At 38.2% G+C, this 15,231-nt stretch overlaps 1 long non-coding RNA gene across 1 annotated transcript in view; it reads right to left on the reverse strand.

The window, feature by feature from the left end:
• The window catches only part of LOC308647969, a 98,017-nt gene that overhangs the window by 6,365 nt on the left and 76,421 nt on the right, over positions 1–15,231 (reverse strand). Inside the window, exon 2 of the long non-coding RNA XR_014021748.1 lies at positions 1,093–1,143. This is a non-coding gene — a long non-coding RNA (uncharacterized lncRNA). The remainder of the gene's footprint in view (positions 1–1,092; positions 1,144–15,231) is intronic.

A 15,231-nucleotide genomic window follows, 5' to 3' on the forward strand; every position in this document is an offset into this window, starting at 1 on the left:
GGATTGAACCCAGGCACACTTAACTACTGAGCCACACCTTCCAGCACAGGCAGATAGATAGATAGATAGATAGATAGATAGATAGATAGATAGATATTTTTAAATTTGGAGACAGGGTTTCATTGAGTTGCTTAGTGCCTCACTTTTGCTGAGGCTGGCTTTGAATTCACAATCCTCCTCCCTCAGCCTCCAGAGCCGCTGGGATTACAGACATGTGCCATTGTGCCTGGTGACTCTTATTAACACATGTTAGTAACAGAAATGGGAGAATTCATTTTTGCAGTAATCCAGTGATTCCAGTGAATATCAGGGGACATAAATCAGCATGACATCTTAAAAGTGCCTGGTTTGACAAGACGGAGCCAGTGTAATGTGGCTTTTCTATTAGCTTGGCTATAAAGTTGGCTATTAACTTAGTATTTAATTGGATCCTCCTGCACTAGAACCATAAGAGCATTCAGTCCTGCAGGCTAGAGAACACGTTGTACCAGTTGAATAGTGTTAAAGGTATTTTAAGAGTCTGGTTATAATTGAATAATGACTAAACACAACCTATTATATCAGACTTTTAAAGGTAGTTGGTATGGTACCTGCCTACACAGAATCATGCCTGAACCTCCGAGTCTGAATCCTAGCTCTACTATTTACAATCGGTGTCTTTGGTTGTACCTTTAAGCCTTTATGAGCTTCAGTTTCTCCATCTTCTTAATAAGGGTAACAGTATCTGTCCTTACTTCATAGAATTATGAAAATTCCCTAAGTTAAATCATATATAGAAAAGAACTTTGGAGACTTAAACACTACACAGACATTAATTACAATTACCAAACATAATTCTTATATTTTACAGATGAGGAAATGGCCCAAAGAAACTGAATGACTTAACTAGGGACCTATGGCAATTGAGTTAGATCTAGAATAGATCCATCTCCAAGGCCTCTTGCTTTTTAGATAATCAATCAGTACTGTTTTTTTGACATTTTATATAAACTAAGGTCTCCATCCATGACTCATTTACATACAATTTATTACCCAGTCATAAAAAGTCATTAAAAATTAACTTGAAGTTTGTTAGAATCAAGATTTAATTACCATGTATGTGTAGATGCATTACTGAACTTCCAACTGTAGCGCAGCTAGCCCCTGAAGGGAAAAAAAAGTTTTTGTTTTTATTTTGCATGTTAGTGCTTGGCTAAAACTTCTGTTTTTATAAGAGAGTCACATGAGTTAATCTAAACCCTAAGTCTAATTACTGGGAAGAATCTATAAAACAAATCCAAACCTATTATGAAAGCCAAAACATTCACTCTATTTTCACAGTCCTTCTGAAATAACCTTTTTGACTTTCTTTTTAACATATATTTAAAACTTTTAAATTTTGCTATTAACATAAAAAGTACCAGTGACCTCAATATATCTTATTCTTAAAACAAATTCCAATTTGTTTTAAGAGAGTCATTTACTAATAATGTGTGAAATTATCTAAAGATACTTTTTTTGTATCTGGGAATAGTGGTGCAGGCCTGTAATCCCAGGAACTCAGGAGACAGAGGCAGAAGGACACAAGTTCAAAGCCAGACTCAGCAACTTAATGAGGCCCTAAGCAATTTAGCAAGAGCCTGTCTCAAATTGAAAACAAAAAGGGCCAGGGATGTTGCTCAGTGGTTAAGTACCCCTGGCACATGTTAAGTACCCCTAGCACATGTGCACAGTGGTTCAATCCCTCACACACACACACACACACACACACACACACACACACACAAATGTTTTAAATAACCTATTTTGAGTTTTTAATTATAACTTATGATGGATTTAGATTAAGTTAAAGTTTGCTTTTAACTGTAAGTTCCTGTGAACTCAAATTCAGAATTTACAGGAGGAAACTAGATCAATATTTATTTTTCCAGCTATAGTTGAGTAGAGATTTGATGTTAGTTTTTTTCCTCAGAAAAAATATAAAGAGCCATGTTCAGCCTTGACCTCATTAAGAAATGTCTTTCAAAGTCTTTGAGAGTTTATAATAATTTAATTTTATAGTGTTCTACAATGGAGAACTAATGGAGTTTATACCTGAAGATTTGACTCTTATCCTAGTTGATCTTTAGCCTCTTTAAATCTAGTTTTCTAATCTTTTGAATGGGATTATTTGAACAGGATGCACAGATTTTACTATAAGATTAATGTAGCAAGGTGGAGGCAGGGGACCAAAAAATTTTTGAAAAAGCTATTGTGGCAAAGCTAGAATGTTTTTCAATCTAGAAAGAAGTAGAAATTGTAGTTACCCTTTGTCCTCAGGAAGTGACCCAACTGAGATAATTGCCAAAAAGTAAGATTCATAGACCTGGGTCATGGAGAACACACAGAAAGCCTAACTGTAGATATTTCAACAGAGAAGCTAGCTAGATGTTCTTGTTGGTAATGCAATTATTGTAAGCTTCTGAGCCTTTACGTTATCTCTGCCTGCTGCGTCATTTTTGAGGTGGAAGCAGTGTCTCTTTTCTTTCTATCAAAGTCTAAATGATTATGCATTCCTGTTACTTGTGCTCAGGGAAAATAAGCATTCTTACCTAAGAAGGTGCTATTTGGAAGTCTGAAACTGAGGCCCAGGAAGTGGCAGGTGTTCAAAATTCATCCTTACTTTACATGGAATGACACCCTAGCTCCAGAGTGGGCTGTTTTCTCTATTCACACTTATTTCTTCAAGAATATACCAATTTTAACAAGAATTTTGTTGGTGTTGTTTAACAGTTCAAGATCTCATTTCAATTACACTGTGGAAAAAATGCTAGCATAAATATGTTCCAGCAATTAGCTTTGTTTACGTTTTTTGTTTTGATACTTCTGGAGAAAGGAGGAAGGAACACAGACATTCAGTCTATTACACTTCTATAGTCCCTTTCTCCAGGGTTTAATACATAATCGTATGTATTAAAGGGATAGAGCCTTCCTCCTTGGAAAGTATGCTTCAATGGGAAGGCAAAGTATTTTAGATGATGTCCTCCTAAGAGGGAAGACTACATGCATGGGCTATTTAATTTCAGTCATTTCTTTTTTGGGGTATGTTATATTTAGAAAAAGTAAACAACAAAATAAACTAAATGTATACAATCATTCCACAAATATTTGTTGAGGGATTACCTTAAGCCTGACTTCCAGGCACTAGTGATAAAGTCTCGGCCTTCCCAAAGTTTATATTCCAGTTGTGACAAGAAGATGATAACAAATAGGTAAATGCACAGTAAGCAAGGAGGTGATAGGAGGAAAACAAAGTAAGGTAAGGAGGAGATAGAGTATCATTATGAATGGGAGAGGGATGGAACTTACCTTGACCTCTGTTCCAGATATTCATTGCTGCAACAAAACACCCAAAGTCCTATTGGTTTATGGCAAAATGTATGATGATTTTGTAGGTGGACTGGGTGGTTCTAATTTGGGGGTCTTCACACAGTTGCAGGAATATGGTAACTGAGGCTGGAGTTAGCTAAAGAATTGACCTGGCTAGACATTTGAAATGTCTTCTTAATTCATATGGCTGGCCCCTCAGCTGGGAAGGAGCTAGGAAGGTTGGAACAACTGGGTCTGGCCAGACTTCACTCTGTCTCCGTGACCTTTCCACAAGGCTGTTTTGGGCTTTCTCACTGTAGGGATTGAGTAGTCAGGCTTCATATATGCTGGTTGCTTCCCCTGAAGAAATCTAGGCAAAAACTTTAAGGCTACTTATGACCTGACCTCCACAACATTCTATTGATCAAAACAAGTGACAGTGCTCACTAGATTACAAGGGAGAAAGCCATAGTAGGCTGTGAATGCCAGAAGACGTAGCCATTTTGGGACATTAGCCACTATGGTTGGTAAAGGGGCAGCCTTGCTAATAAAGTACTATTTGAGTAAAGATCTGCAAAAAAAAAAAAATGAGGGAGCACAGTCCTGAGACAGAGGTAGTCATCGTGTTTGAGGAAAACAAGGAGATTAGTATAGCTCAACTAAGTGAGATTAGTGGAGAGAAGTAGGAAATAGTTCAGAAAGGGAAGGAGAATCAATAAGATATATAGCCTTGTAAGCCATTATAAGGACTTTAAGTTTTATTTTGAGTAAAATGAGAAGCTGGTCAGTGATACTGAGCAGAAGAACTATATGACCTGACTTTTGTCTTAAAGGCTTGCTCTGGATTGTAATACTGAATAAAAGCTGTAGAGGGACATGAATATAGTCAGGAAACAAGTTTTTGCAATCATTCAGACCAAAAGAAAATGAAACTAGGCTCAAAGTAAGAGCAGCAATAAGAAATAGGTTTTAATATGTTTTAGAGGTAGAACCTTCAAGATTTCTTGATGTTCTATGACAGAAAGAGAAGACTTAAACATGACACCAAGTTATTTTTGCTGGAGCGTCTGGAAGAATGGAGTTGCCATTTAATTGAGGAAGAACATATGAGGTATAGTGGTCCTCAGGAGTTTGGTTTGGTGTATGTCAATTTTGAGAGGCCTGTTATACCTCCAAGTGGAAATGAAAATAGATAAAAAATGTAATTTATTATATCTTGTTCATAACCTGGTTTGATAAGAATTTTAATTTATCAGATCTTGTTCATAACCTGGTTTTATATGACTGGATATGTTAATAAACATTATGAGACTTGAAAGAAGAAATTAAAGATTGAGTAGCTCACAGCATTCTAGGAAATCTTCAGAGTGATGCTGAGGGTCTTCAGTGAACTCTAAGCTCTCATTTGGACATAAATGGATAGATGTTATGAAAGAAACACAGGTTTCGAACTCAGGCACACTTCAGTGTGAGTGAAGGCTCCATCCTTTATTAATTTAACACTGAGGCTTCAGCACATCACACAATCTGAGTCTTAGTTTCTCATCTATTAAGTAAGGATAATTAAACTCACCTTAGAATGCAACTGTGAGAATTCAGTTTCATTTTGATGCAAATGGATTTCCAGTTTTCCCAGCACCATTTGTTGAAGATGCTATCCTTCCTCCATTGCATGCTTTTAGCCCCTTTATCAAATATAAGATAGTTGTAGTTTTGTGGATTGGTTACTGTGTCCTCTATTCTGTACCATTGGTCCACCCGCCTGTTTTGGTACCAGTACCATGCTGTTTTTGTTACTATTGCTCTGTAGTATAATTTGAAGTCTGGTATCACTATACCGCCTGATTCACACTTCCTGCTTAGCATTGTTTTTGCTATTCTGGGTCTTTTATTATTCCATATGAATTTCATGATTGTTTTATCTATTTCTACAAGAAATGCTGTTGGGATTTTGATTGGGATAGCATTGAACTTATAGAGAACTTTTGGTAATATCGCCATTTTGATGATGTTAGTTCTGCCTATCCATGAGCAGGGTATATTTTTCCATCTTCTGAGGTCTTCTTCTATGTCTCTTTTTAGGGTTCTGTAGTTTTCATTGTATACCTCTTTCACCTCTTTTGTTAGGTTGATTCCCAAGTATTTTATTTTGGGGGGGGATATTGTGAATGGAGTAGTTGTCCTCATTTCCGTTTCAGAGGATTTGTCGCTGATATACAGGAATGCCTTTGATTTATGCGTGTTGATTTTATATCCTGCCACTTTGCTGAATTCATTTATTAGCTCTAATAGTTTCTTTGTAGACCCTTTTGGGTCTGCTAGGTATAGAATCATGTCATCTGCAAATAGTGATAATTTAAGTTCTTCTTTTCCTATTTTTATGCCTTTAATTTCTTTCGTCTGTCTAATTGCTCTGGCCAGTGTTTCGAGGACTATGTTGAACAGAAGTGGTGAGAGAGGGCATCCCTGTCTTGTACCAGATCTTAGAGGGAATGCCTTCAATTTTTCTCCATTCAGAATGATGCTGGCCTGTGGCTTATCATAGATTGCTTTTACAGTGTTTAGGTATGATCCTGTTATCCCTAATTTTTCTAGAGTTTTGAACATAAAGGGATGCTGTACTTTGTCAAATGCTTTTTCTGCATCTATCGAGATGATCATATGGTTCTTATTTTTAAGTCTATTGATGTGGTGAATAACATTTATTGATTTCCGTATATTGAACCAGCCTTGCATCCCAGGGATGAATCCTACTTGATCATGGTGTATAATTTTTTTGATATGTTTTTGAATCTGATTAGCCAGAATTTTATTGAGGATTTTTGCATCTAGGTTCATTAGAGATATTGGTCTGTAGTTTTCTTTCTTTGAAGTGTCTTTGTCTGGTTTAGGCATCAGGGTGATGTTGGCCTCGTAGAATGTATTTGGAAGTTCTCCCTCTCTCGCCATGCACAAAAGTTAACTCAAAATGGATCAAGGAGCTTGATATTAAATCAGAGACACGGTGTCTGATAGAAGATAAAGTTGGCTATGATCTACATACTGTGGGGTCGGGCTCCAAATTCCTCAATAGGACACCCATAGTGCAAGAGTTAACAACTAGAATCAACAAATGGGACTTACTCAAACTAAAAAGTTTTTTCTCAGCAAAAGAAACAATAAGAGAGGTAAATAGGGAGCCTACATCCTGGGAACAAATCTTTACTCCACACATTTCAGATAGAGCCCTAATATCCAGAGTATACAAAGAACTCAAAAAATTAGACAATAAGATAACAAATAACCCAATCAACAAATGGGCCAAGGACCTGAACAGACACTTCTCAGAGGAGGACATACAATCAATCAATAAGTACATGAAAAAATGCTCACCATCGCTAGCAGTCAGAGAAATGCAAATCAAAACCACCCTAAGATACCATCTCACTCCAGTAAGATTGGCAGCCATTATGAAGTCCAACAACAAGTGCTGGAGAGGATGCGGGGAAAAGGGTACACTTGTTCATTGTTGGTGGGACTGCAAATTGGTGCAGCCAATTTGGAAAGCAGTATGGAGATTTCTTGGAAATCTGGGAATGGAACCACCATTTGACCCAGCTATTCCCCTTCTCGGTCTATTCCCTAAAGACCTAATAAGAGCATGCTACAGGGACACTGCTACATCGATGTTCATAGCAGCACAATTCACAATAGCAAGATTGTGGAACCAACCTAGATGCCCTTCAATAGATGAATGGATAAAAAAATGTGGCATTTATACACAATGGAGTATTACTCTGCATTAAAAAATGACAAAATCATAGAATTTGGAGGGAAATGGATGGCATTAGAGCAGATTATGCTAAGTGAAGCTAGCCAATCCTTAAAAAACAAATGCCAAATGACTGCTTTGATATAAGGGGAGTAACCAAGGACAGGGTAGGGATGAAGAGCTTGAGAAGAAGATTAACATTAAACAGGGTTGAGAGGTGGGAGGGAAAGGGAGTGAGAAGGAAAATCACATGGAAATGGAAGGTGATCCTCAGGGTTTTACAAAATTACATATAAGAGGAAAGGAGGGGTAAGAGAAGAATAATACAAGTGGAAGAAATGATTTACAGTAGAGGGGGTAGAGAGAGAAAAGGGGAGGGGTGGGGAGGGGAGGGGAGGGGGGATAGTAGAGAATAGGATAGACAGCAGAATACATCAGACACTAGAATGGCAATATGTAAATCAATGGAAGTGTAACTGATGTGTTACAGCAATCTGTATACGGGGTAAAAATGGGAGTTCATAACCCACTTGAATCAAACTGTGAAATATGATATATTAAGATCTATGTAATGTTTTGAACGACCAACAATAAAAAAAAAGAATTAAGTGAATTAATTCATGTGAAACATCTGGCTCATAATAGATTCTCCATAAATGATAGTTATTATTAATATGCACCATATTTTTTTTAAGACCTACCATGGTCTCTTCCTCCAGCAGACATCAGAGGAGGAGGCAGAAAGCAGGGCAGTCCTCACTGGACTTACACATGGGCTAACCTGTATAGTCCTACCCTACCCTTGGGACATGCACCTGAAAACCTTGGACAAGGTTCTAGGTAGCAGCTGGACAGGATTAACAATAGTGAAAATTAAAGCAGTCTGTACAGTAAGATCCTCCCAGGTGATAGTGTGTGAACCACCAGGGGCAGGTCCCTAGTTTAAACAGGTTTGCATGCACTTGAGAAGTATCAAACAAAAGAGGCACAACAGCCCAAGAGAGAGGGACACATCAACCAAGGGAGCATGCGGGGGACAGTGCTAACTTGATGCTTTCTGGTTTTCCAGTAAATATACTGCCTTTGAAGTAAATGATAACTAGAGTAGAAGAATGTAGTTGATACTGGGGCCATCTTCCAAGGGCTGATATCAGTCCTTAGGCAACTGGGATAATGGAGCACATGGAAGTCTCCTCTGATTGTTCACATTGAGAAAATAGTAAGCAAAATGATCCACCAAGAGTAAAAAGAGGGAGCAGGCATGACAACTAACCATCTAGAGGAATGGGTGATGTGATGGGATAGACAGGCAGCATGGAGGGCTATGGGATATACATGATCATGAACTTAAAGTGAGTCAGTCTCCATGGCTACATGTTTTCCCCTAATGCTTTTAAATGTGAAGCAGGCAGACAGTTGGATTTAAATATAGTTAGGATTTTGCCAGACACATACTCCAAAAGGAGGGGCAAAGAAGTTGAGGGTGCAGCCAGGACTATGCGTGAAGGTTGGGTAAGGAGGAAGTGATGACACCATGAGGTGGTAGGGTGGTGGAGATGGAGTGTCAACTGAGTCCAGGTCCTGGTGGCATCGAGGAAGTTCTTTTTTTTTAATATTTTATTTTTTAGGTGTAGATGGACAAAACACAATGCCTTTATTTTAATGTGGTGCTGAGGATCGAACCCGGGTCCCGCCCATGCGAGGCGAGCGCTCTACCCCTGAGCTACAATCCCAGCCCAAGGAAGTTCTTTAAGCAAATAATTTAAAATTACTTCTCATTTTTTTAAAAATTTTATTTTTAAGGTGTGGCATTTCCTCACCATTTTCCCTCTTCACCTTCCTTGTTCCGCTTTTTTTTCATTCACCTTTCCAAAGTTCCTGAAGCTCCTTACTTTGCTACTATAGGGGCAGTGGCAGGGGACATCTCTTCCAGTGTAGACTCTTGTAATTCTGGCAAAGAAAGAGTTAGATGGTGTTATTTAGAAGTCTTTTAACATTATCCAGATTTGGCTTAGGGACAGGATTATGCTCCTGATTATTTTTCTCCTTAATTTACAAAGAGCTCTCTTACCTCAGACATTCGGATGCTTTGTTGGAATTTTCTGTGTAATGTAGCCCATTACAGAGCCATCTGGGTGTGTGGAATTGCAAACTGACTCCTAAACTGGGGCAGGAGCCTAGCAAAATAGAGGCCTCCTAATCAGAACTTCCTACTCAGGTTTCTAACAGAAACTCTTCTCATCGGAATGGCTAAAACAGATCAAATGACTGGCTGTTTTATCCGTTATTGTGTGGCTTTTCACCTGCCTGAAGAGTATCTTTAAAAGATTACTTTCCAAAGGTGATGATGCAGCAGTCTAGTCTAAAGACCTTAAGTTTAGTGAGCTCCTTGCTCAGAATGTTTGCCCTAGTGATTTCAGAGGTGCTTTAAGATAGAAGGAACACTTCACAAGACACAGAAAGAACAAAAACAAAGTAATAGAATCCAATCGATTTTGAAATCACAGAAAATGAAAATGGCCCACTAATAAGTCTACCACCCAGCCTTGCTGAAGGAAACTTAAATGGTCTCCATGTCCATCTTCCTGCCTCTACACAGGGTTCAGAGAAGTCATTCTAGAAAGAGAGCTTTCTGCCAATTTGGAAATTCAGTCTAATTCCCTGCCTATGTCGCAGGAGTTTTAAAAAGTTATATGTATCTTTAAGCAGATTGACTCACACTCCTTGTTGCTGAAAAAAAAATTTTTTAATTTTTAATTTTTAAATTATTCTGTTACTACAAGAAAAATTGATCATGATGATTTAGGCCTTAAATCTTGATTTTTTGGCTTTTTAAATTTGTGAAAAGCATAGCCCTTTTAAAGATGACTTGAATTCTCCCTGAGTTCACCCAAACCCCACTCACTTTTCATGGCCTTATGGAGTAGTGAGGAAGAGAAAGAGCTGAAGTCAAAAGCCTCAAATCCCTGCTCTGCCTTTATAAACTACATCATTATAGTTCATATTAATTTATAACCCCAGGTCCCCATTTGCAAAATGTGATAAAGGATATCTATGCCACAGACAAATCAGGTAACAAATATAAAAATGCACTTTGTAAGCAGTAAAATAGTGAAAGCATATATTTATTTTTTTTTAGAGTTTACTCCAAAATGCTCCATGTTAGCTTGTTTGGGGTCCTCCTGGGGCCCTCTCCTTCCCATTCCCTTCCCACTTCCTCTCTGCTTTCCTTAGTGCCTTTCTTCCATGGAAGGTCCCTGTAGCAGAATTCTCTGAGATGTACAAAAACTAAAAATACTGCCAAAGAAGAAATGAATACCTGTGTGCAAAGACCTTCCTGCTAAATACACTTCTTAAAGGGCGCTAGAAGACTGGGCAAAGGTGGAGGAAGAGAGGAAAACAGACTGGAGAAGCCAGTGATAAAGCAGGAGAGGGGGAGAAGGAAGAGTAAAGGAGGCAGAAAGAATCAACTAGAAAGGAAAAGAACTTACATCACACCCAAGCCTGTGAATCTGGTTGGGAAAGGAGAGGAGAGGGTAGTATAATGCAAACACAACCCAAAAGTACATGAACAGGAATTTGTATAGAAGGGAGCAAAGTAAGCATAAGATACAAGATTCTTATTAGGAGGAGAATATCACTAGCACTATGGGTAGGCACTGTAATAAACTGAAGTTATAAAGCAGTGTAAACTTCTGGGAAGAGTTTAATAGGAGCATGTGATTCCTAGCGGAGGGATACCTCCACTTAGGCTTCTGCTGGGATTCACAGAGGGAGCAGATTGGCAGGGACAGAGCAGCAGTCCCATTAATGGGCTAGTGTCTCTCTAGAATTGTTTGAGCTGGGTAATTGCTAACACCTAATCTACTTTGTCCTTAAAGGAGGCTACACTTACAGACCTAAGTTCCTGTGTAAGGTTACTAACCCATCCTCAATCTTTTGACACATGTGCATAAGATGTCTTTCTCTGAGCCTGGACCACATTATATCCTGGTCTCTTCCCCTCGAAAGTCTGTTTCAAGACCTTCCATTAAGGGTAGCAACCAAAATGGTGAGCTATTGTTGGGAGAGTTCATATTCTGCATCTTCAAGCTCCCCAGGGAACAAAGTCATAGAAAAGGTAGACTATTGCAGTTTTCACATTCCAAAAATACCACATGACTCTTTTGGTACTGGGTGATTGAACCCAAGGGTGCTTTACCACTGAGCTACATCCCCAGTTCTTTTTAAAATTTTTATTTATTTTTTTAATTTTGAGTCAGGGTCTCACTAAATTTCTAAGGTTTTTGATGGCTAAGTCTGGTCTTGAATTTGCAATTCTTCTGCCTCAGCCTGGTGGGATTGCAGGTGTGTGCACCACCACATCCAGCTAACTCATCTTTTTTTTCTTTTCCCTTGGTCCGTCCTTCTTTTTCTGATCACATCCATCTCATCTTGGGTAATGCTGACCTTTGTTAGCACTAGGATGAGTCTTCCTATTTAGTATTAATTTGACATTTACCAAGTTGATTTCACTGTTACTTTGGCTAATATGAAATCAGCCATTTTATGCAAAATTGAGTGTTCTAAAGATCAAGCAAAAGGTCAGTGAAAGAGTGGCCTTTTTCTCTTAACTGGGAAAGACTGGAGTTTCTTTTCCAAATAGTTTAGGTAAATGCACCTGCTGCTAAGCTTCTATGGAGTTTTCACAGCTGTAGGTTCTCTGCTTATGCTCTTTGTCCAAGAAAAACAAACAAACAACGAGACAACAACAACAACAAATTAGGCTACTCCATGGACCTAAAACTAGCACTTGATTTCTGAGGTCTGACCTCACTCACAGGTTCAGAATCCTAAGGCTATGGCTTCTACCTTCACATTCACCCAAACAAGTTAAACAACATTCATCTGGCTATTTTCCCAGGTCATTGTGTAAGGGAAAGCACTAGAAAGAATTAAAATCTTTTGCCTTGAAGGCAAAATGCTTCAACTTCCACTTCAAGTAGAGCCAAGGAGACTGAGCAAGAAAACATCTTCCATAGCTACCAGCACAGCATTTTAACAGGGGAAGGCAAGGCTAGATTCTGGGTCTAAATCAGGAATGTCTGGTTCTTGAGATGGGAACACAAATATGGAAAAGTCACTCTTGCACTTATAATCCTTGACTTCAGGCCTATGTATAATCCGATAATAGACCTCTCTGTGTTATAGGACAAATACAATTTTATATTCATGTTTATATGGGGAAATTCCAGAAAATCAGATATATTTTATATACATATTAATTACCAAATAAAATGCTCTAAATACAATCTATCACATTTCCCTTTTTGTCTTGATTTTCAAAATAGGAAGCTGAATTTTCTCTTTTCAGTAGCTCATTTTAGCATAAATATGTTTCTAACATTACATGCATACCTCCTTACTTGACTTTTGTCCTTTTGCTCTTGATTTAATAGGTTTATAATTTAACATTCCTTTTATTATAATTACCCCATCTCCCATTTCTTTTATTATAATTACCCACCACCATCTAATTTGGGAGAATAAAAAATACACAGAAGAGAATTTATTTTAAAATACAGAATGTATTTTAAAATAATGAAGGTGATAACTTCCAGTCAATGAAAAGGTCTTTCCTCCTTGTTTTGAATGTTTTTGTCCTGCCCCACCCACCAACCTCCCCATCCCTCCACCTCCCATGGAAGTATTTAAGTCTAATCCCCAGCAGAATGTATTTAGAAGTGGGGTCTTTTGGATGTAATTAGATCCTAAGGGTAGAGTCATCAGGAACAGGATTGCCCTTATTAGAAGAGACTATAGAGCTTCCTCCCTCTGTCCCTGCTTTCTGCCAAATAAGGATACAACAAAAAGATAGCCATCTGCAAATCAAGAAGCAAGCCCTCATCAAACCTTGGGTCAGCCAACACATAGATCTTGAGTGTCCAAAAAGCTTCCAAAACCAAAAGAAATAAACATTTATTGTTGAAACTACTCCGTCTATGGTTGTTTTAGTCAGCTTTTTCACTGATGTGACTAAAAGAACTAACCAGCACAATTATAGAGGAGACAAAGTTTATTTAGGGGCTCACAGTTTCAAAGGTCTCAATCCATAAACAGCAGGCTCCCTTCCTCTGGGCTCAAGGTAAGGCAGGACATCATGGCAGAAGGGTATGGCAGAGAGAAACAGCTTACATGATGATCAGGAAGCACAGACACAAAATACATAACTCAAAGTCACACCCCCAAATCCCACTTCCTCCAGCCACACACTACCACTTCAGTTAGCACTCAGTTAATTTCTGTCAGGGGATTAATTAAGACTCTCACAACCCAATCATTTCTCCTCTGAACCTTCTTGCATTGTCTCAGGTGAGCTTTTGGGGGACACCTCACATCCAAACCATAATACTGGTATATTTGTTACAGTAGCCTGAACTAAGACATTTAGAAATAACATAAAACAACAAACACTTAGAAATAAAATAAAGCAACAAAAAAAATGAAGTATGTTTATGAGTTCAAAAACAAGAGAACCAAAACCAGGATGCCAAAAATGAAACAGAAAACAAAAGACACATCAAGAGACAAGTAAATGCATGACAAGGCAGTCAACTCAGTAGATGCCTTTTCTTGAACCAGAAAATGGACCAAGACTCTGAGTTTATGGAATTAAGACTTAGTGAGTGGAGCTCAAACTTGATTTTGTTCCTTGCTTCACCTTGCCCATGTGCCTTTGTGTAGGACATAACCTGCACTTCTGTACCCAGTAACCCTGTAAAGTGAGAGCAGAAGCTACAGTCCAGAGGGGTTTTGGAATTGGAAATAGACCTTTTATGCTAAAGGATAGAGTTTAGATGGATATACGAGGAAAGAACACTAAGTCTTAAATCCATAAAGCCTGGGAAGCTAATTGTACATCCATGTGTGTAGCATCATTATTTCCAACAAAGCCTGAAAAGAAGCAACCAGTGTCCATCAATTGATGAATTGATAAGTAAAATGTAGTATATACACATTATAAAATATTATTTATCTTTCAAATGGAAAGAAATTCTGTCATTGCAAGATCATGGATGAACCCTGAGAATATTGTGCTAAGCGAAATAAGCCAGTCACAAAAAGACAAATAGTATGTTTTTCCACTTATTTGAGGTACTTAATATATTCAAATTCACAGAAGAGGAAAATAAAATAGTGATTGTAAGAAAATGGGAGGAGGAAGGAATGGGGAATTATATTTAATGGGTATGTAATTTCAGTTTGGGAAGATGAAAAGCTTTGGAGATGGATGTTGGTGATGGTGACAACAATGCAAATATAATTACTGTCACTTGAATGTTCACATAAAGGGGAGGTAACAAATATTTTGTTTTGTATTTGATCACAATTTTTAATAGTTTATTAAAATAAATTTTTTTTTGAAGAGGGAGCTGAAACCAAAATCCTTACATAATGCCAACAGCCACAAAGGGCTGTTTCCTGAAGTAAGTCAGGAAATAAGTACTATGGTTCTCAGCAGGGAAAGTGGCAATTAATCCTGATGACTATGGGGGACAATGAATCAAATGAATCCAAAGAAATCAGAAACTCAGGCCTATGTCATTTGTGAATATGTCATTGAATTCATACTACAAGGTGTAGGAACTCTAAATAGAAAAACCCACATGAAAAGAGATCCAAATCCAGTGTTTCTTATAAGAATAGGAACAAGAAAACATTAAACTTCCTCTCTGAGAACCCGCCCAATCCAGAGCACAAGAAACTCCCATGTAAAACAACTCCAGCCAAAGATGAAGTCACAGCCAAAACTTACAAATCATAAAAAACAAAACAAAACAAAAACCACCTTCCCAACTCCCTGGGAAGACAAGATAAGTGCATTGCTTATCTTCAATCATTGTCCCTCCAGACCACTCTCCCACCTCCTCCACTGCCTTCTGTTGCAGATGATAGACCTGCCTGGACTGCAACCATGGGTTATCTTGCTCTCTGGCTTCTTGTTGGACCTGTCAGTAAGAAGCTCTAACAGAAGATCAGTGAGTGGAATTCAAGTTTTTGTTCCCCAATTGTCTCTCTTTCAGATGTTGGCTGTGATGTCCCTCAACAGTGATCTTCTCTTCAAGAGCTGCTTATCTATAAACTTTTCCTTGTCTCACTTTCTTTGGGTCAAG

Source organism: Spermophilus citellus (assembly GCF_964194105.1).
Source record: "Spermophilus citellus genome assembly, chromosome: 4".
NCBI classification, from domain to species: Eukaryota; Metazoa; Chordata; class Mammalia; order Rodentia; family Sciuridae; genus Spermophilus; species Spermophilus citellus.